Source organism: Ascaphus truei, chromosome 4 (genome assembly GCF_040206685.1).
Source record: "Ascaphus truei isolate aAscTru1 chromosome 4, aAscTru1.hap1, whole genome shotgun sequence".
Classification (NCBI taxonomy): Eukaryota; Metazoa; Chordata; class Amphibia; order Anura; family Ascaphidae; genus Ascaphus; species Ascaphus truei.
Window position 1 is genome coordinate 30206702 of NC_134486.1, and position 23298 is coordinate 30229999.

The window sequence follows — 23298 nt, forward strand, 5'->3', positions numbered from 1 at the left end:
CATTAGCCCCCTGCCTTGGCTGTAACAGAGTACTGCATTAGCCCCCTGCCTTGGCTGTAACAGAGTACTGCATTAGCCCCCTGCCTTGGCTGTAACAGAGTACATACTGTATTACAGCTCTGGAGCAGAGCAGGTCCTGGCACAGGGAGGGAGTCCTGTAGGTGGCAGTATATGCGCATGCGCAGCACTGCCCCTGTTTCACTTCCTCGGAGCCTCCCACAGCCCAGGATCTCCGGGCTCCCCGCTCACAGCAAGCAGCAGGCAAGCAACTTATTGTGTGTGTGTGTGTGTGTAAGTGGGAGAGTGAGTGAGTGAGTATCTGTGTGTTAGTGGGAGAGTGTCTGTGTGTAAGTGGGAGTGTGTGTGTGTAAGTGGGAGAGTGTGTGTCTGTGTGTAAGTGGGAGAGTGTGTAAGTGTCTGTCTGTGTAAGTGGAAGAGTGTGTATGTGTGGGACAGTGTGTGTCTGTGTGTAAGTGTGTGTGTATCTGTGTGTTGTGCATGTTCCCGGAGCCGGGGGCTGCTGCTGCTGCTGCTGCTGCTTTAATTCCTTACCTGACACGCGTCTTATTCCTGCTGAAAGTTTGCCCTGTGCGCATTTGGAGATTTAACTTCTTCGCTGCCAGAGGGGCGTGCAATGCTTGGGTTAACCCCTTTATGGAAGTGGCAGAGCTGTTTTTATCCAAAGCCGTTTTTAACCCCATAACTAGTGAAGCAAGAAACGGGGGGGAGGGGTTGTTAACCCACTTTGGATATATATTTTTAAAGTTATTTAGTATATAAAAGAGTTTGGTAGCCCAACTCCTGCAGCGTCTCCTTAAAATGCAGTGCAGAGAACGTGTGAAGGGGTTAAACATGGCGGTGCTGAAGGAAGAGCGGTTTTTGTATTTGGTGCCTATTGCTGCCAGCACAAAACAACATTGGTCTTTATGTGCTGTGTGTGAGCTGGTCTTGAGAGCGTTTAACCAGGCTATCAAGACACCCCCACTTCCCTTTGTAACCCTATCCACCCCCCATTTCCCTGTGTAAACCCTATCCACCCCCACTTCCCGGTGTAAACCCTATCCACCCCCATTTCCCTTTGTAAACCCTATCCACCCCCCACTTCCCTGTGTAAACCCTATCCAACCTCCACTTCCCTGTGTAAACCATATCCAACCCCCGCTTCCCTGTGTAAACCATATCCAACCCCCGCTTCCCTGTGTAAACCATATCCAACCCCCGCTTCCCTTTGTAACCCTATCCACCCCCACTTCCCTTTGTAAACCCTATACACCCCCTCTTCCCTTTGTAAACCCTATACACCCCCACTTCCCTTTGTAAACCCTATACACCCCCACTTCCCTTTGTAAACCCTATACACCCCCTCTTCCCTTTGTAAACCCTATACACCCCCACTTCCCTTTGTAAACCCTATACACCCCCTCTTCCCTTTGTAAACCCTATACACCCCCACTTCCCTTTGTAAACCCTATACACCCCCACTTCCCTTTGTAAACCCTATACATCCCCACTTCCCTTTGTAAACCCTATACACCCCCACTTCCCTTTGTAAACCCTATACACCCCCACTTCCCTTTGTAAACCCTATACACCCCCACTTCCCTTTGTAAACCCTATACACCCCCGCTTCCCTTTGTAAACCCTATACACCCCCGCTTCCCTTTGTAAACCCTATACACCCCCGCTTCCCTTTGTAAACCCTATACACCCCTGCTTCCCTTTGTAAACCCGATACACCCCCGCTTCCCTTTGTAAACCCTATACACCCCCGCTTCCCTTTGTAAACCCTATACACCCCCGCTTCCCTTTGTAAACCCTATACACCCCCGCTTCCCTTTGTAAACCCTATACACCCCCGCTTCCCTTTGTAAACCCTATACACCCCCGCTTCCCTTTGTAAACCCTATACACCCCCGCTTCCCTTTGTAAACCCTATACACCCCCGCTTCCCTTTGTAAACCCTATACACCCCCGCTTCCCTGTGTAAACCCTATACACCCCCGCTTCCCTGTGTAAACCCTATACACCCCCGCTTCCCTGTGTAAACCCTATACATCCCCGCTTCCCTGTGTAAACCCTATACACCCCCGCTCCCCTTTTGTAAACCCTATACACCCCCGCTCCCCTTTTGTAAACCCTATCCACCCCCGCTCCCCTTTTGTAAACCCTATACACCCCCGCTCCCCTTTTGTAAACCCTATACACCCCCGCTCCCCTTTTGTAAACCCTATACACCCCCGCTCCCCTTTTGTAAACCCTATACACCCCCGCTCCTTTTGTAAACCCTATACACCCCCGCTCCCCTTTTGTAAACCCTATACACCCCCGCTCCCCGTTTGTAAACCCTATACACCCCCGCTTCCCTTTTGTAAACCCTATACACCCCCGCTCCCCTTTTGTAAACCCTATACACCCCGCTCCCCTTTTGTAAACCCTATCCACCCCCGCTCCCCTTTTGTAAACCCTATCCACCCCCGCTCCCCTTTTGTAAACCCTATCCACCCCCGCTTTTCTTCATTGCCCCGTACACCCCACCCGCTTCCCCTCATTGCCCCGTACACCCCACCCGCTTCCCCTCATTGCCCCGTACACCCCACCCGCTTCCCCTCATTGCCCCTCGCACCCCCCCCCCCCACTTCCCATCCTCTTGCACGATCCCAGAGTGCAGCCCCCATACACACGTCATACAGTACAGCACTTATGCAAGCTACATTACAGTATAATCGCCGCCCTGGGTAAATGGCTTCTCTGCCTGTGCTATGAGCCAGCCCTGCCCGGGAGAACGGGGGCTGTTTCTCCGCTGTGTTCACGTGCTGACATTTCCTGTAACACTTGTGCAAGGAAAGGGAGGTCTTGCTGTGCACTCCCCTTCCCACTGAAGGGGACCATGTCGGACTGACCCTAGCGTGAGCTCTCTGAATTGGGCAAGCGTCATTCTTTTCTTCAGCTCGGTGATCAGATAATTGCCCCCCTGGACGCTCTCTGTCAGAGAGCCAATTAGGAAACGTTAGGGCGGTAAAACCTGTCCTAATCTTCCTTTTTCCCCGAACACTTCATCCTTTCACTGCCAGGGGGCATTCAATGCATTGTGTCGTTGGCAGCTAAAGGGTTACATGCTGCAACAATCTAGTTTAACCCGTTAAATGTGTCGCTCGTATCTTGCATGGATATTTATTTATATAGCGCCAACAATATATGCAGCGCTTGACACAACAGACAATACAATGCAGGGAATTTTTATTACAATAAATGCAACACATGTAATATCGGACAATAGGAAAGGAAATCCTTGCCCCGGAGAGTCCCCCGTGCAGTAGATAGCAGTGATTAGCCACCATGGTTGGTAGAGCAGGTGTGGGTGTGGGGCAATAGCCATGAGTCTAGATTATTGAAATGCTTCAATTAGAAGGTGGGTTCTTTGACTTGAAGGTGGGGAGGGAAGGTGATTGGGCTATACGGAGTTTGAGGGAGTTCCACAGGTAAGAGGGGCAGTGAGGAAGTGAAAAGGTTTAACCTTTACAGTGGCGCTGGTCCGGCGGCACCGGGCCCCCGACACCGGAAACGGAAGTGAAGGGTCGTCCACACCCGATGGCGTAGCAAGCGTGATCGAAACAGATCGGTCAGCCCAATCATTCCTCTAAAACAGGGGTGCTCAACGCCAGCCCTCCCTATTGCTTTTTCTGTTTTACTGTTTCCTCACTCCTTTGTGAACGTCTCTGTTCTCTCCAACTTCCCCACTGCACCATTATTTATACACCACTCTCCCAACAACTTATTTACCCCTCAATAAAAAACACCCACACAAATCCTCTATTCACACCCTCTATCTACTCCTTCCTGCTGCTGGGGATCTCCCCTAAGCCTGAACCAAGACATACACACCTGATCTCACCCATGCATCCCTGCCATCTCTTCCCCTGTAAATGGTTTTTAACCTTCTGATTTAATACTGACTAACCCTAAAACTCGCTCCCACAAGTTAAGCATCCCAATAGCCTGCACTCATGGTTACTGTCCCACACTCAGTCACTCCTACCACCCATTGTGACCCAGCACTGCCATCTACAGCACGTATTCCCTCACCTGCTGTCTCTGTAAGTCTCCCATCATACCTCTTAGATTGTAAGCTCTTCGGGGCAGGGATTTCCTTTCCTATTGTCTGATTTTCCTGCGCTTAATGTATCATTTTAATTCCCTGTACCGTATTCTTTGTGAAGCGCTGAGTACACTTTTGGCGCTATATAAATAAAGACACACAACACAATACAAGACCCCCCCACCCCCCCCCCCCCATCAGGTCCAGGTTTTCAGGACATCCCTTCTTCAGCACAGGTGGCTCAATCAGTGGCAGGGATTACTTAAAAAACCTGACCTGATGGGGGGGGGGGGGTCTTGAGGACTGGCGTTGAGCACCACTGCTCTAAAGCAAGTGCCCACGACACACCTGGCACATCATACGGGCCTCTGGCATGCCAGGTACGTCATTAGGGCCCTGTAAAGGTGAGCAGCAGAGGTGGAAAGGAGACGGGTATGAGCAGAGCGCAGGGACATCACGCTGACATGTAGGGAGGAGCACATGAGCCTGGAAGCTAAGGAGAAGTCGCCTAGTTCAAACGTCCTGTACCTCTTTTTGATGTCCAGTACCTATTAAATTCACCTGTAGCTATTGCAGGGATGGGAAACAAGATGCTGGCTGGCTCCTAAGTATGTTATATTTTTGTTCACTCCTAGCGTATATACTTCTGCCAGTTGAAATAGCAAATAAGGTGTTTGTATTTTTAAGTGGCTTTTATTGGTGGGGAATTGGGATGTAAAAGACATGTACCTACAGTATTTTCATCTGGGACATTTCGTATGGTTGAAAGCTCTGGAGAAGAGCAGATTTGTTGCAGGATGTGATACCTTTTACCCGACCAACGTTACTGCTCTTCATAGATGGAGGTACCGTGTATAGCGCACACACTGGAAGAAGAAACCCATTGGGCTCTGGTACAGTATAATTTCATCTATGCAGTACGCTAATGTTGGTCCACTAAAAGAGATCACACCTGCAACGAATTTTGGTTTTGCATTAATAAAAGTAGCGTTGCTGGGATATACTTCACGAGTGGAATGATGTATTGTTTCTTACACCGTGCTGATAATGTACTCTTCACTGTACAAGCTGCAGGCACAATGACTTCCCGGCCCAAAGAGCTCACACTCTAATGTTTAGTGGCACAGGGAGATGGTGAGTTGCCCAAGGTCAGACGTAGCTGGGATTGCACCGGTAACAGAAACACGTCCGCTCATCTCATTGGACACAGGTGTAAATGTGATTCTGTGTGACACTTTGTCAGTAGGGGTTTGGGAGCCTGGCAGCTGCCTTCCTCGTGATCAAGACGGTAAATATTTTGTGAGCACACATTTTAACCTCTTCACTGCCGGGTGAGTGAACAACACTTTGCAAAGGAATGTGTTTACAGAGTCGCTAGCAGCAGAGGCAAGGGCTTTCTGCCATTTATACCAGCTGACTCCCTACACCACACTGACTCCCTACACCACACTGACTCCCTATAACACACTGACTCCCTATACCACATTGACTCCAGCCCCCGCGCTGACATTCATACAGTCGCACTGATGTACTAAACACACTGACACCGTAAATACCTTAACACACAGTCACGCTGACACCCTTACTTGCTTAAAGACGCATATGAGTAGCACCGTGGATAATACTAGACATATGATACATAAAGCTTGGCCCCCTGCAGACGCAATTACCTGAATTCCCTCCTACTGTCTCTGTACGTTCTCCCTACCTACCAATTAGACTGTAAGCTCCTCGGAGCAGGGACTCCTCTTCTGAAATGTTACTTTTATGACTGAAGCACTTATTCCCATGATCTGTTATTTGTATTATTTGTTATTTATATGATTGTCACGTGTATTACTGCTGTTCAGCGCTATGTACATTAATGGCGCTATATAAATAAAGACATACATTAACACAGATTCACTCACACACTATACAAAGATTCACACACACACTGACACTATACAAAGATGAACACCCTGATACACATACAGTCACCCTGATACACATACAGTCACCCTGATACACATACAGTCACACTGATACACATACAGTCACCCTGATACACATACAGTCACACTGATACACATACAGTCACACTGATACACATACAGTCACACTGATACACATACAGTCACACTGATACACATACAGTCACACTGATACACACACAGTCACACTGATACACATACAGTCACCCTGATACACATACAGTCACCCTGATACACATACAGTCACCCTGATACACATACAGTCACCCTGATACACATACAGTCACCCTGATACACATACAGTCACCCTGATACACATACAGTCACCCTGATACACATACAGTCACACTGATACACATACAGTCACACTGATACACATACAGTCACCCTGATACACATACAGTCACCCTGATACACATACAGTCACCCTGATACACATACAGTCACACTGATACACATACAGTCACACTGATGTACACACAGTCACACTGATGTACACACAGAGCACACCAGTAGCATATACATGTCAGTCTCAAATCATTGTGAGCAACACTTGGAGACCTCCATACCCTATCTATACTCTACCTACGTATTCACACGTACATAAACATATACTCACTAATATGGACAGGTCTGTACATAAACACACACATACTCACTAATATGGACAGGTGTATACATAAACCTATACTCACTAATATGGGCTGATGTATACACACACTCACAAATATGGACAGGTGTATACATAAACATACACATACTAATATGGACAGGTGTATACATAAACATACTCACTAATATGGACAGGTGTATACATAAACATACACATACTAATATGGACAGGTGTATACATAAACATACTCACTAATATGGACAGGTGTATACATAAACATACACACATATGGGAGCTTGTGTGTACTGACTGATCTGTGTGGTTGATTTCAAGTGCTGGTTGTTTAAGTGTGTGCAGTTAGAACCAGAAGCAGTTTAAACAAGGTATAGTTATTGAAGTACAGTTTACTGTTAGTACTTCTAAACTTCATAGTTGCTAGAATGAGCAGGATTGAAAATGCCACTCAATGCACATCTTGCCACATGTATGTGCACTTGGAGCAGCTGTTCCAAGGAGCATACCACTGTGAGAGGTGTGAGCGGGTGGCATCTTTAGAATCAGAGATTGCTGATCTGAAGAGGCAACTTGCAATATTGAGGGACATTCGCAATCTTGAAAGGGAATTAGAGCTCACTGAGCAGGCCCTTGCTTCTACTAGTGGTGCAGATGGTGGCGCGGTTAGTGAGGAGCAGGTAGGTAGCTTGGTTGCCATTAGTGAGGAGCAGGTAGGTAGCTGGGTGACAGTTAGAAGGGGAAGCAGGGGCAATAGGGAGAGGCAGGTCATTTCTGAGCTGACACATCCCAATAGATTTGCCGTGTTGAGTGAAGATATTGGGAATGTTGGGGCAGAAATGGCAAGGCTGGGGGAGACTAATTCCTCTAGCAGCCAGGGGAATAGTTCCTCCAGCACAGTGGGGACTCAGGATGCTCAGATACAAAGAAAGATTGTGGTGGTAGGGGACTCCATTATTAGGAAGGTAGATAGGGCAATCTGTTGCCGTGACCGTGTGAACCGAACAGTTTGTTGTCTCCCGGGTGCTCAAGTTCGGCATATTGCGGATCGGGTAGACAGATTGTTGGGGGGGGGGGGGGGCTGGGATTGACCCGGGGGGGGGGGGGGGCTGGGATTGACCCGCCGGTCTTGGTACACGTTGGCACCAATGACAAAGTTAGAGAAAGATGGAGGGTTCTAGAAAATGATTACAGGGATCTAGGCCAAAAGCTTAAGGCAAGGACCTCCAAGGTTGTATTTTCTGAAATACTACCAGTGCCATGCGCTACCGCAGGGAGACAGTCAGAGATCAGGGAGGTTAATGCATGGCTAAGAAAGTGGTGCAGGAAGGAGGGGTTTGGGTTTTTAGAGCACTGGGACTCCTTTTCTGAGAGGTGCCATCTATATTCTAGGGACGGATTGCACCTCAATGAAGAGGGGTCTTCAGTGCTAGGGGGGAGAATGCTAAAAAGGTTGGAGGAGATTTTAAACTAGGATGGAGGGGGGAGGGGAATGAAACAGATAATGAACTAAATGGAATAGATGAGGATTCAAGGTGGTATGGAGGTAGAATGGGGGCAAGTGCAAGTTTGACAAGCAGTGAGACACCCATAGTAAATACAGATAATACTAGAAAACTTCTAAAGACTAAACCAAGTGGGAGCAGAAAGGAAGGAGCAGATAAGATAATAGTACAGGCTGAAAAAAACCTGAAATGCATGCTTGCTAATGCAAGAAGCCTGACAGATAAAATGGGGGAGCTTGAATTAATAGCTGCAAGGGAGCAGTATGATATCATAGGCATTACTGAAACATGGTGGGATGAAACTCATGACTGGACAGTTAATTTAGAGGGTTATTCTCTTTTTCGGAAGGATCGAACAAATAGAAGGGGAGGTGGAGTATGTTTATATGTTAAACCGGATCTAAAACCTATTCTAAGGGATGATGTCTATGAAGGGAATGATGAAAATGTAGAGACTTTGTGGATAGAAATTAGCAGTGGAGGTAAAAGTATAAAGAAAATGTTTGTGGGAATATGCTATAAACCACCAAATATCTGTGAGATTGAGGAAGCTAAAATACTTTTGCAAATGGAGAAGGCATCAAAACTGGGTCATGTTTGCATAATGGGGGATTTTAATTATCCTGACATAGACTGGGACAATGAGATTAGCGTTACAACAAAAGGGAACAGGTTTTTGGGGGTGCTTAAAGACAATTATGTGACCCAAATTATTGAGGAACCAACCAGGAGAGGGGCAGTTCTGGATTTGGTCATATCAAACAATGTAGAAGGAATAACAAATATTCAAGTCCTGGAACATTTGGGTAACAGTGATCATAACATGGTCTCATTTGAAATAAATGATCAAAAAACAGATTACTTGGGTTCAACAAAGACTTTAAACTTTAGAAAGGCAGATTTTAATAAACTGAGGTCTAATCTAGTAGTAATACAATGGGATGATGGTTTTTGCAGGGAAAGATGTAGAAGATAAATGGGCAGTCTTTAAAACATTGTTAGAAAAGCACACTTATCAGTGTATACCCTTGGGTAATAAGTATAAAAGAAATAAGTCAAAACCAACGTGGCTAAATAAACAGGTAGGGGAGGAAATGGACAAGAAGAGGAAGGCGTTTAGATTCTTTAAGTCAGAAGGGACAGAGACATCGTATCAGAATTATAAGGAATGTAACAAAAATTGCAAAAGGGCAATCAAATTAGCAAAAATGGATAATGAAAAAAGGATTGCAATAGAAAGTAAGGTCAACCCTAAAAAGTTCTTTAAGTACCTTAATAACAACAAAATGAGAAAAGAAAATATAGGACCCTTTCAGTGTGAGATGGGCAGGCAGATTATTGGAGATAAGGAAAAAGCTGAGGTATTAAACAAATTCTTTGCCTCTGTGTTTACCAGGGAAGAATCAAGTTCAATAGTAGTGCCGCAGGAGGAAGCCACAACCTCCATATTAATGAACAATTGGTTAACTGAGGAAGAAGTTAATAAGCGGCTTGATAAAATTAAAGTAAATAAGGCACCTGGCCCCGATGGCATACATCCAAGAGTTCTCAAGGAGTTAAGCTCAGTAATAGCAAAACCATTATATTTAATATTCAAGGACTCCATTTCCACAGGCTCAGTACCACAAGATTGGCGTAAAGCAGATGTGGTGCCTATATTTAAAAAGGGAGCTAGATCACAACCGGGAAATTACAGACCTGTAAGCCTGACTTCAATAGTAGGGAAACTACTTGAAGGTTTAATACGGGATAATATTCAGAAATGCCTAATGGAAAACAAAATTATTAGTAATAGTCAGCATGGATTTATCTTTCCAAACTAACCTTATTTGTTTCTTTGAGGAGCTAATTAGGAATTTAGACCAGGGTAATGCAGTTGATGTGGTCTACTTAGATTTTGCAAAGGCTTTTGATACGGTTTCACACAAGAGGTTGGTGTACAAAATAAAGAAAATTGGACCCAGTAATAATATATGCACCTAGATTGAAAACTGGTTAAAGGACAGACAACAGAGGGTTGTCATAAAAGGAACTTTTTCAGGTTGGGCTAAAGTCGTGAGTGGAGTACCTCAGGGATCGGTACTGGGACCCCTGCTTTTTAACTTGTTTATTAATGACCTTGAGGTTGACATAGAGAGAAAAGTCTCCATCTTTGCTGATGATACTAAATTGTGTAAGGTAATAGAATCAGAGCAGGATGTAATTTCTCTTCAGAAGGCTTTGGAGAGACTGGAAACGTGGGCAAGTAAATGGCAGATGAGGTTTAATACAGATAAATGTAAGGTTATGCATTTGGGATACAAGAATAAAAAGGCGACTTACAAATTAAATGGAGATATATTGGGGGAATCCTTGATGGAGAAGGATTTAGGAGTGCTTGTAGACAGCAGGCTTAGCAATAGTGCCCAATGTCATGCAGTAGCTGCAAAGGCAAACAAGATCTTATCTTGCATCAAACGGGCAATGGATGGAAGGGAAGTAAATATAATTATGCCCCTTTACAAAGCATTAGTAAGACCACACCTTGAATATGGAGTACAATTTTGGGTACCAATCCTCAGAAAAGACATTATGGAACTAGAGAGAGTGCAGAGAAGAGCCACAAAATTAATAAAGGGGATGGATATTCTAACTTATGAGGAGAGGCTAGTTAAATTAGATTTATTTACATTAGAAAAGAGGCGTCTAAGAGGGGATATGATAACTAATATAAACAAATATATTCAGGGACAATACAAGGAGCTTTCAAAAGAACTATTCATCCCACGGGTAGTACAAAGGACTCAGGGCCATCCCTTAAGGTTGGAGGAAAGGAAATTTCACCAGCAACAAAGGAAAGGGTTCTTTACCGTAAGGGCAGTTAAAATATGGAATTCATTACCCATGGAGACTGTGATGGCAGATACAATAGATTTGTTCAAAAAAAGGTTGGACATCTTTTTAGATGGGAAAGGTATACAGGGATATACCAAATAAGTATACATGGGAAGGATGTTGATCCAGGGATTAATCCGATTGCCAATTCTTGGAGTCAGGAAGGAATTAATTTTTTCCCCTTAATGGGGTTTTTTGTTTGCCTTCCTCTGGATCAATAAGTAAGCATAGATATAGGATAAAGTATGTTGTCTAAATTTAGCATAGGTTGAACTTGATGGACGTACGTCTTTTTTCAACCTCATCTACTATGTAACTATGTAACTCACTAATATGGACAGGTGTATACATAAACATACACGTATACTCACTAATGGACAGGTGTATACATAAACATACACATATACTCACTAATGGACAAGTGTATACATAAACATACACATAATCACTAACATACACACACTCACTAATTTGGACAGGTGTATACATAAACATACACACACTCACTAATATGGACAGGTGTATACATAAACATACACACACTCACTAACATGGACAGGTGTATACATAAACATACACATATACTCACTAAAGGACAGGTGTATACATAAACACACTCACTAATACGGACAGGTATATACATAAACATACACACACTCACTAATACGGACAGGTGTATACATAAACATACACACACTCACTAATATGGACAGGTGTATACATAAACACACATACTCACTAATATGGACTGATGTATACATACACACACTCACTAATATGGACAGGTGTATACATAAACCTACACACACACTCACTAATATGGACAGGTGTATACATAAACATACACACATACTCACTAATATGGACAGGTGTATACATAAACACACACATACTCACTAATATGGACAGGTGTATACATAAACACACACATACTCACTAATATGGACAGGTGTATACATACACGGGTGGGGGGGGGGGGTGCTCTGTGACGTACTAATAACCTGAGACAGAGGAGGGGCTCATTAAAAATAACGTACGGTATCCGGTTTGTAGGACTAACACTTTTCTTTGCATTCACATGGGCAGATATAAATAGTGACCCCCTGCATGTCACCCTACTAACCTGATGGACTATGTGATGTCCGTCATTGGTTGCGCTGCCTGACTTACCATGTCAACTTCCTTCATTGTAAAATAAACAATAATGCAGGTAAACGGCAAAAGCCCCAAAATGTAAAAGTTACTGTTCCGTCCCCGCTACGTTAACACTTTCACTGCCAGAGGCGTCACGCAATTCATCGGAGTCCGTCACCACGGATCTTAAACATCCCGCTCCTTATAACCTACAGTGGCTGCAAATGTGGGTGACCTGCGTGCGGCCCCAGGGTTATTGGCTGCTAAGCGATGAGTATCATTTCTCCTGCCTGATACACCTGAGACTGTGGCAGGGGCTGCAAAAACTTGGGGTTCAGGCCCATTCTTAACATGACACTGATACAGACACCAATGTCACAGACACCCTGACATGTGCACAAATCTGCAGGTGTGCAAAGATACACACAGGTGTACAAAGACCCTCGCTGCCCGTACCCGTCGCTGCTCCGTACCCGTCGCTGCTCCGTACCCCTCGCTGCTCCGTACCCCTCGCTGCTCCGTACCCCTCGCTGCTCCGTACCCCTCGCGGCTCCGCACCCCTCGCTGCTCCGTACCCCTCGCTGGGAGCATGTAGCCGCATCTTTTGTTGATGTTCCCCTGACCGTGGAAATGCCTCCCGACACTCGACCACAGCGGACAAATTCAGGAAGTATGAACCAGGAAACAAGCCAGAAAATGTGTAACGGTGATCTATTCTGGAACCAGTGTCCCATGTAGGATGTGAATGAGTCCAGATAGCTTAACTCGTCCCCTTTTAAAAGCCCACAATATCCTTCTATTTCTTCAACTTTATTGGGGGAGTTACAGAAATAAAAGGTAAATGTTAATGATGTTATTGGCAGAAATCTCTTGTCAGGAGAATGACCTATGGCTGGGAAGGTGTTCTGCAGTGGGAGAGGGCTTCTCTAAGATGAAGGTGCCTTGTTATGGGGGGAAAGCAAAAAAGGATTGCCTTTGCAGAGGGAGTGAATGGAAGAAGGGTGTACTTACTTAGGCTGCTAGTGAGGAAAGGAAGTGCTGTACACTTTTCCTGTCAGACAGGAACAGTCTGAGGACCAATCTAACTACCAGAAAGGGGCAAGGGACCTGGGCTAAACCAACCATATGGTTATAAGGGTTTGGAGGTTGCCAGGGCAACCAACTAGAGGCTGTGTAAAGAGGGGATATGTAACATTATAGGCTAAAGCTGGTAAATTCCGGGCATTATTGAAATCCCTGCTTTCTGATTGGTTAAAATTCCAGGCATTATCCAATCAGTAAAGGCTTGGAATTTTTGGCAGCTTGCCAAGTTTTTCAGCCAATCAGCTTTCAGTTCTCATTCACAAAGAGTGAAATTTGCTCTTAGACAGGGGAGGTGATTGGACAGAAGGCAGCAGCAAGGCACTGAATCCTCCCCCTCCCTGCTTGCAGAGAGCTCCGCACAGGAGAGTGAGGGGGAAAGGTTTGTGTGTCTGTGTGTGTTTTGTGGGTGTAAAGGGGGTTAGCAGAGTGTTTTGTTAGTGTGTGTGTCTTCTGTTGATGTGTGTTTTGTGGGTGTAGAGTGGGCAGCAGAGACTTGTTGGCGTGTGTCTGCTGTGTGTGTTTTGTTGGTGTAGAGGGGGAGCTGCAGTGTGTGTTTTGTGGGTGGAGGAGGGTTGCAGAGCGTTTTGTTGGTGTGTGTGTCTGCAGTGTGTGGATTTATAGGGGGCTGCAGCGGGTGTAGAGGGGGGGCTGCTGGTGTGTGTTTTGTGGATGTAGAGGTGGCAGTGTCTGTTTTGTTGATTTGTGTGTGTCTGCAGTGTGTTTTGTAGGTGGAGAGGGAGGCTGCAGTGTGTTTTGTGGGTTGAGAAGGGGTGCAGTGTTTTGTGTGTGTGTGTGTGTGTGTGTGTGTGTGTGTGCGGTGTGTTTTGTGGGTGTAGAGGGGGGCTGCAGTGTGTTTTGTGGGCTGAGAAGGGGTGCAGTGTTTTGTGTGTGTGTGTGTGTGTGTGTGTGTGTGTTTTATGGGTGGAGGAGGGGTGCAGAGTGGTTTGTGTGTGTCTGCAGTGTGTTGGTTTACATGGGGGCTGCAGTGGGTGTAGAGGGGGGCTGCTGGTGTGTGTGTGAGAGGGCAGCAGTTTGTTTTGTTGGTGTGTGTTTGCGCAGTGTGTTTTGTGGGTGTAGAGGGGGGCAGCAGTGTGTGTGTGTGTCTGTTTTGTGTTTGTGGGTGTAGAGGGGGGGCTGCTGTGTGTTTTGTGAGTGTAGAGGGTGACGGAGGGCTGCAGTGTGTTTTGTGGGTGTAGAAGTGGGGGGCTGCACAGTGTGTAGGGGGGACTGCAGAGTGTGTTTGTCTGAATTGAGGGGGGGGGCTGCAGCGCTCGTGTGTGTGTGTGTGTGTGTGTGTGTGTGTGTGTGTGTGTACAATTTCCTTTTTATAAACTTGCAGTAAAAGCATGAGAATGTAGACAATCATGCTGATAAAAATCAATATGACTACAAAAATGTATCTTTTTTTTTTAATGAAGAATTAATTTAAAAAAAAATAAGCCTACATTTAGCCTATAATAGTAATAATCCCAGAAGAACAGGGCATTACTGGCCAATAATACCCTGGCTGGGTTAAAGTCCCTCGGCTTCGTCTCGGGCCTTCAACTCTTCCAGCCAGGGTATTATTGGCCAGTAATGCCCTGTTCTGGGATTATTACTTAAGTATGTACTGTATATATGTATGTATGTATAATTTTATTTATATAGCGCCAGCCACGTACATAGCTCTTCACTGCAGTAAATGTGATATAATACACAGTGGGAATAAGCGCTTCATACATGAAAGTAACAATAAGGCCTCGGGCATGGTCAGCTCTTATGCGCTGACCCGTCTTGAGGCGCGCTGCTGCTCGGCAGTGAGCCCCTGCAGCCGCAATGAGAGCGGCTTTAGCAGGGGCTCGCTTACGCTTCCACAAGTGTGCGGAAGCGTAAGTCTTAGCAACATTTTAAATTCAAGCGCTCAAGGGAGCGCAGGGCCGGTCACGTGAGCGGTTCGCCCAATGAAGGCGAACCAGCTCCGTGACATCACATAACCCCCCCCCCCCCGACACGCCCCCGGACGGCGCGCAGACCAAGGCCAGGGAAAGCACCCGCTTTCCCTCTGCCTCTGCGCGCCTCAGCACGGCTGCAGTCCTATGGATGCAGCCTAAGAAAGGGAGTCCCTGTCCCGAAGAGGCGTTAGGTGTAAGGGGGCTTTAGATACAGAAGGGGTAGAGAGAAGACATCCTTGGGCAGGTGTATAGCGAGGAATTAGAGCTGAGATGTAAGGAGGGGCAGAAGCGTGTATAGCCTTAAAAGTGAGGAGGAGAATTTGGTAAATGATACAGTGTTTTATAGGAAGCCGGGAGAGTGATTTAAGCGGTAGAGACGCTGAGACAGATTTAGGAGTAAAGTGATTCTAGCAGCAGCGTTTAGGATAGATTGTATGGGGGAAAGGCGAGAGGCAGGAAGGCCGGACAGTAGGAGGTTACAGTAGTCGAGACGGGAGAGAATGAGGGCCTGCGTTAGGCCGTGCTTATAGTGCCGGCGATGTGACGTCGCCCGAAAACAAAAGCATTGCCGCTGATGCGTGCGCTTTTAGTGCGCGACAGAGCGATGTCGCCGTTGCAAAAACTGGTAGCCGGCAAAATTTGATTTTTCAATAGCTGTGGCGTCACGTGACGGCCCTTGAACCAATGAAATTGCCAGAATTACGCGCCGCCGCCGCCCGGCGAAATATAACTTTTGCCGGTGGCGACAGGTGACATCACCCGTCGTGTCGCCGTCGCCATCGACGGCCTTAGACTTTTAGAAGTAGAGGGACAGAGGAAAGGGCGTATCTTTGCAATGTTATTGGGATAAAAGCGACAGGTTTTAGCTACACTGTGAATGTGAGGGAGGAGTCACATATGACCCCTAGGCAGCGTGCTTGTGATACTGGGTGTATAATAGTACTGCCAACAGTAATATAGAAGGGAGCAGTAGGGCTGGCTTGGGAGGAGGTATGAGTAGCTCTGTCTTGGACATCTTAAGTTTGTGTCGGCAGATAGCCATCCAGGATGATCTACCAGAGAGACATTCAGAGACTTTGGTCTGTACAGCAGGTGTGAGGTCAGGGGTTGAAAGGTAAGTGCGTGTGTCGTCAGCATAGAGGTGATATGTGAACCCAAGAGGTGTGATAAGGTCACCTAGAGAGTGTGTGAAAAGGTCCCAGGACAGAGCCCTATGGTACACCCACAGAGAGATTGACAAAGGAGGTGTTGGCAAACGAGACACTGAAAATACGATGGGAGAGGTAAAAGGAGATCCAGCATAGATCATTTTTTTTTACAGATACTAATAGTATGGAGAATGTGAAGGAGAAAAGGCTGGTCAACTGTATCCAAGGCTCCAGAGAGGTTGAGTAATATAAGCAGGGTGTAATGACCTTTGTCTTTTGCAGCATGGTGGTCATTCATTATTTTGGTGAGGGCTGTTTCAGTGGAGTGAGCAGTGCGGAAGCCATATTGAAGAGGATCTAGGAGTGAATAGGTGGTGAGAAAAGGGAGCAAGCGAGAGAATACAAGGTGTTCCAGGAGTTTAGAGGCAGGAGGGAGACAGGTCGATAGTTAGAGAGACAGGTAGGATCAAGCTTGCTGTTTTTGAGTAAGGGTATAACTGTTGCATGCGTGAAGGTGTTGGGAAAAGTACCAGCGTAGAGGGGAGCGTTGAAAATGTGTGTGAGTGTAGGCAGGGATTAGAGTAAGAGCGAAAGGCTTGAGGAGATGGGAGGGAATGGAGTCAAGAGGCAAGTGGTAGAGGGAGAAGAGAAGATCAATAGCGACATGTCCTCCTCTGTGACTCCTCTGTGACTCCTCTGTGACCGCGTAAAAGGAGTTGAGGAAGGCAGGGGGAGAGATAGGAAGAGGTGTAGAATGTGAGGAGGAATAGAATCCACCGTTGATATGAAATAGCCAGCAAAGTCCTGAGGTGAACTAGAGGAAGAAAGTCTGGTAACAGACAGCGGGTCTGAGTAGAGTCAAAGACAGGGAAGACCTGTTAACGTTAGTACCTTACCTCTTAAGCATGTCCTGCTCTTTAAAACTACTCCTTCTGAGCACAGGCACATGTCTCTGGCAGGTCTGCAACATTGTCTTTCCCCATTATCCCTTAGCATACAATGCTTCCACTGCAGTTAGGGATTCTGGGTAATGACATGAAAATGAGCCCTCTTATGTCACCTTTTCCTGCTTATCAATTTTTAAACGGACCCCTATAAGCTTATTCCTGCCGTATAACACAACTTTTCAGCACAGCGTGTGTTAAAGAAGTGTATAGCCAGTAAACCTACTCACAGACGGCTGTTTTGGAAGTAGCTGAGTAGGTCTTTATAATGACCTATTGGTGTTTTCTATTTAAAGAAAAAAAACTTTTATACATCCTGTTTTTCCATTCTTGTACAATTTGCAGAAGATCAGCTTTCACAATTAACAACGCATTGTAATATCTACAAATCCATGAGCTTCCAGGGATTCAAGTGTGCCCTGTACCAGCTGTGAAGTCACGTTTTAGTTTGTATGTTCACCCAGTTAGGATGAACCTTCCTAAAAAGCGAATTGAACCCCAACTTCCTTAATAAATTATCTTATATCTGCAGATCCCCCTAAGTGCAGAACTTTAGAGGAATGTATGCAGCCACCCCTGAGGTGGAGTCCCGGCAGCACATTAATGCTGTGTGGTGTGTATAGCATGATAAACGAACCTCAATGCACCTCCAATATAACATTATTTGGTACATTAGGCTAGTGTTATTTATTCTATATTTCTCCTTCTCACAAGTATGGGTCACTTAGTTCAGTCCTTTGGCCAAAACATTTCAAGCGTGCAACCACTTCAAGGTAAACCGTGCAAGCAGGTTCTACGTTACCAATGCTTCCCAAATAAAGAGGGGACAAAATACGTGTGTGTGTGTGTGTGTGTGTGTGTGTGTGTGTATATATTATAGATATATCTATATCATGGAATAACAGTGGGGTGTGTCTGTGTGTGCATACTGCATATATTTGCTCTATCACCCACATTATAATTATGCTATGAACACAAAGAAAGATCTGTCACTATTTATACGTATCCTAATGCAACACGTATTAGTATACCCAATGTATTAATATTAACGATAACCATAATATAAATAGTATTCATTCATTGACCATAGCCACATTTTAAATCCCACAGCCGGTACCTACGGATTCATTTCTCTTTACCTGCCAGAGGGTCCTGTAACCCGGGGGGGCTCAACTCCGTTCCTCGAGCCCACCAACAGGTCAGGTTTCCAGGATTTCCCAGCTTCAGCACAGGTGGCTCAATTAGAGCATCCGAGTCACCTGTGCTGCCGGAGGGACTGATTGAGCCACCTGTGCTGAAGCTGGGATAACCTGAAAACCTGACCAGTTGGGGGGGGGGGGGAGGGGAGGGGAGAAGGGGGCTTGTGGACTGGAGTCGAGTCCCCCTGCTGTAACCTATTGCTCTGATCTGGTTACAAGAGAGTTCACGAGGGGTTAAGAAAGCGCTTTTATCCCCATATGTTGCAGGCAGCAGCAGTAGCCAGGAAGGCAGAGCGCTGATAAGTACAGTACATAGCCAGGTGATGTCCCATTGCCTGGAGATGATGGGCATATTGATGGCATGTGGACACTGCCACCTCACACGGGCCGGCCCTGTCCTTTCCCTCCCTGACTGATTTTGTGCAGTTGCAGTGTTAACATTGGTGTTGCTGAAGATGTGTCTTGAACGCTAAGCTTCACGTGACGTGCAGCACAAACCGGTTTACACTTTCCCCTCCGTCTTGTATGCCACACGATCTACAAATGTGTAAGCAGCTCTTTGTGCCGGTCCCGCTCGGATCTTTTGAAGTTCTGTTCCATCCTTTGTTTTGGCTCTTCCCCTTTTTTGTTTCTCTGTATTGTTGGAAAGCACCATTTGATTCAAGGGCAGGGTGTGTTTAATCATTAATGGAACCAAGCCATCCACATCTAAACTCTGCACTTCTTATCGTACATTGGATAAGTAGTGAAGTACAGGCATACCCCGGTTTAAGGACACTCACTTTAAGTACACTCGCGAGTAAGGACATATCACCCAATAGGCAAACGGCAGCTCACGTATGCGCCTGTCAGCACATCCTGAACAGCAATACCAGCTCCCTACCTGTACAGAAGCTGTGCGCAAGCGGGGAGACTATAGAGCCTGTTACACATGCGTTATTTGCATCAGTAATGCACGCATATGATGATTGCAGTACAGTATATGCATCGATAAGTGGGGAAAAGGTAGTGCTTCACTTTAAGTACATTTTCGCTTTACATACATGCTCCGGTCCCATTGCGTACGTTAATGTGGGGTATGCCTGTACAGTACTGTTTATGCACTTAGCCGTTCTCTACCTGCTGTCACTTCTTATAGTGACTATATCAGACACATTACTGGGTATTATTAAAGTCCTCTTGCATTTGCATAACATACAGCTATATCCGAGTCTTGTAATCGTGTTCAGCTATGGAGTTTTTTATTTTTATTTACCCTTTTGTTAGCCTTGTAAACCTTGAAGAAAAAACACAGACACCAGGCGATCTAGAACAAATAATACCTGACGTTGCTTTTCACTGGTATTGTTAGCACGCAGTACACGAGCTATTCGCTTTGATTCGAGACCCCCGTTATCTTTCATTAATGATGCATAAAAAGCCCAAATATAACCGTTTCATTCCTGTTAATTCTATATCACACGCGTCAGAAAGTCTGCAATACAATATCACGAACCCAGCACGCGGCTACCTGTGCACTAGGCCGGTAGAATGGCTTCTCTGTGGTGATATTAGGGTGCTATATACAGCGTGGCGTATATTAGTGAGACAGACAGCACCTCCTATTTATTTAAGGAGCAATCCATGCCGTTTTCTTTGTTTTTATTTACACAGGATTGAAGCAGGGGGTCTCCGGAGCTGAGCCCCATTCCTTTCAGCCACGGGGACCCCCTGCTTCCAGAGATACTCGCCTCCGGAGGGGGTGCCGGTACCTCCTGCAAGTTCAGAGCTCGTAGCCCTATAGGAAGCCGAACCTGCTGATGTCACGGCTTCCTATTGGCCGACAGGGCGCTGGAGCTTAGAAAAGTGACAATTACTGTATGCGACCCCTGGTACCCGTGCGGAGCAGCTACCGACACAGTGTGGGGCTATCCAGTTTGTAAGGAGTGAATAGCAAAGCTGTTATTAGCAGTGTCACCAGGGGGCGCTGTTTGTACGCATGGTGCATTGAGAGCAAGTGGAGAGGCCCCTATAGTTTCGAAGTAGTCCTATTCCTCCTTCCCCTGTACTCCCAGCCCTCCTTCATCCTCCATCTTGCGGTACATTCTCCCTGCTGACTTTCTCTCCTGTCTTTTATTGGCATCGTCTGGGGCAAGACTAAAGATCTTGGGCTGCACTAAATAATTTGTTTGCCTCTGGCAGTCGAGAGGTTAATGTACGCCTGGGCCTTCAGAGCAAAGACGGCTGAGCAGAGACAGTTGGGCTAAGGCCCCGGTCTCTCCGCTGTAACGCGCGCCCGCGCTTTTGGCGGCGCGTTCAGCCGATTCCCCGGTCTGCAGCTCACTGCAGGAGGAGAGACCGGAGGGGACGTGGCGGAGGAGTGACGGGGGCGTGGCCATGACGTCACCCGGCAGGTTCGCCCTCATTGGCTGAACCGCCGGGGGGCGTGCCTAATCGCTCGACGCGAGTCCTGCTCTCAATTCTATTGAGAGCAGGAGTAGGTCTCGCGCGAGCGCTGCGGCCCCCCCCTCGCAGCGGGCCCGGCGCCATTGCTGGGAGGGCTCTCGTGCGCGCAGCGGACGCCACAGCGGACGCCACAGCGGACGCTGTAGTAGGCAGCGGGGGCAAGGCCTAACAAACGTTGTTCAGGAGGAGAGGTTTCACTGTCGATGGATTTAGGGCCCATGAAAAGTAGCAGAAGAGGTGGAGGCGAGGGAGGTGATGTTTGAGGCAGTAATGCAGCAGCCCCGCCATTCGCAGCCTGTCACCTGATCAATAACCTTTAGAAACCGAGGTGCTTTTATTCTGTGCCAAGGAACGTTTGCAAAGTTAGAGCGCTGCTGGTAGCTTTACTTGGCTTATTATTAATCAGACTCCGCAGAAAGTCACTCTTACCATTGGCCCGTAACCTGTACGAGATTATATTATGTGCCCAAGCGTCTGAATCTTAACCCGAAGACAAATAACAAGATCCTTCCCCCATTCATTGCTCACAAACAATCATTCTTGCATGATTCGGCAGGTGGGGCACGGTGCTGGAGAGGGGGCGAAGGTAGGAGAGTTAACACACATTTGTGTTAGGTTTTTGTTGAATTTTGTTGAATTCCTTAGTTTGCAAAACCAAAACAAAAAAACAAACAAAAACCTTCACAGTTCCACGAGTCAAAGACTCAGAGAACATGTGTTGAAAGATCCCGGATTCATTGAAACTGCGTGGAAGAAAAGGGACGAGGTAGCATGATGGCGGTACACGGGAGGGAAGAAAGAATGAAGGGACTTATTCACTAAACGGCGTGATTTGCTATTCAATATCAGTCGAAAAACGGAATGCAATTTTTTATTAAAGTAAAAATCCGGGGTATTCTCTGTTTTCATGAACAATTATCTACGCAGAAAGATTGCTAAAAAAAAAATCTAATTTGCAGGCTTTTTCCGCATCAAATTTGTGGTAGCTGACACTATACGTCTTTCTCGCCTCCCCCAGAGAAGAGCGAAGCGTGATCTGTCTGAGCGTTTCCGTGTAAAATGCAATCCCGCAGCATGTAAATACCTCAATTTGTGGCATTTCCTTGTTTTCATACAAACTATGTATACTGCATGGACTTGCTCAGCCGGAACCAAATTGTGACTTAAATGCCATATTCACGCCGCTTGGACACGCAGGAACTGTTTATTGACTGCGGTGAGATGTGTGTGAAAATGTGCATTTTCTGCATGGAAACCACAATTCTTGCCGCCTAATGCTACTAAGGCAGAAAAGAAAGAAATGATTGGTGGGAAAGAATGGGAGAACATTTAGGCTGCGCTTATAGTGCCTTGTGACGGCGACGCGACGTCGCTCCGAAACAAATACATCGACTCCGTCGCAAGCGCCTATAGTAAGTGCGACGGCGATGGAGCGACCAAAAATTTTGAAGCTGGGTAAATTTGATTTTTTTAGAGACAGTCGCCACGTGTGACGGTCTCTAAACCAAACAAATTGCGCGGACCGCCCCTTTTAGTGACGTCACTGGCCTTGTCGCCAGCGACGTCGCTAAAAATCAAATTATAACTTTCGCGGGTGGCAACGGCAACGGGTGACATCATTGGTCGCCTCGCCGTCCCCAGCACTATAAGCGTGGCCGAACTGTAAGTGCAAATGACAAAGGGTCAAAAGCCCACTCCCAGAACAAATGGTTATTATAGCTTCTTACATTGTTTATTGGTAAATTGTGACCATGTGCCCTGCATAATCCGTGGCAGATTAAAGACGGGGACATTGCATAACATTCAGTAATTATATTATAACAAATATTGCACATTGGTTATTTTGACCTATGCCAACACCACATTTCTGGGGCCCAGAACCAAACCGCACCCTTGGTGTAGGCGGGGGTGTAGCCAGGACTTAATGAGTGGTGAGACAGTGCTGCTACGCTGTATGCCTGCCTCTTCCATCTCATGCCCCCTTCTCCCTGATGCAGCCCTGTCTCTGACGCAGCCCTATCTTTGACGCAGCCTCGCCTCTGACGCAGCCTCGCCTCTGACGCAGCCTCGCCTCTGACGCAGCCTCGCCTCTGACGCAGCCTCGTCTCTGACGCAGCCTTCTCTATTCCCAGCTTATATTGGTCCGGGAGAAATGTAGGTTCGTGGTAGCTTGTGATATCTTTTACGCGGGACTAACATTATGTTTCTACCTAGATACAATGATCATGCAACCTCATAGATTTATTCTTCAGTACACTATCTTGTACTCTCCAACTTCCCTTATCCCTTCTCCTTTTTTCTTTGCTCCGTCAATGCTTACATTTCTTGGCTCGTTTACCTT

General features: G+C 46.4%; 1 protein-coding gene across 4 annotated transcripts in view; it reads left to right on the forward strand.

Moving 5' to 3' along the window:
- Nucleotides 1-200: 200 nt before the first annotated feature.
- TMEM63A (transmembrane protein 63A) overlaps nt 201-23298 on the forward strand; it is a 68422-nt gene continuing 45324 nt past the window's right edge. Inside the window, exons 1-2 of one of the 4 annotated variants that reach the window (XM_075595495.1) lie at nt 201-261; nt 22955-23115. The gene's annotated coding sequence lies outside the window, so the exon portion shown is untranslated. The remainder of the gene's footprint in view (nt 262-22954; nt 23116-23298) is intronic. The other 3 variants (XM_075595493.1, XM_075595496.1, XM_075595494.1) reach the window with 3 other exon arrangements.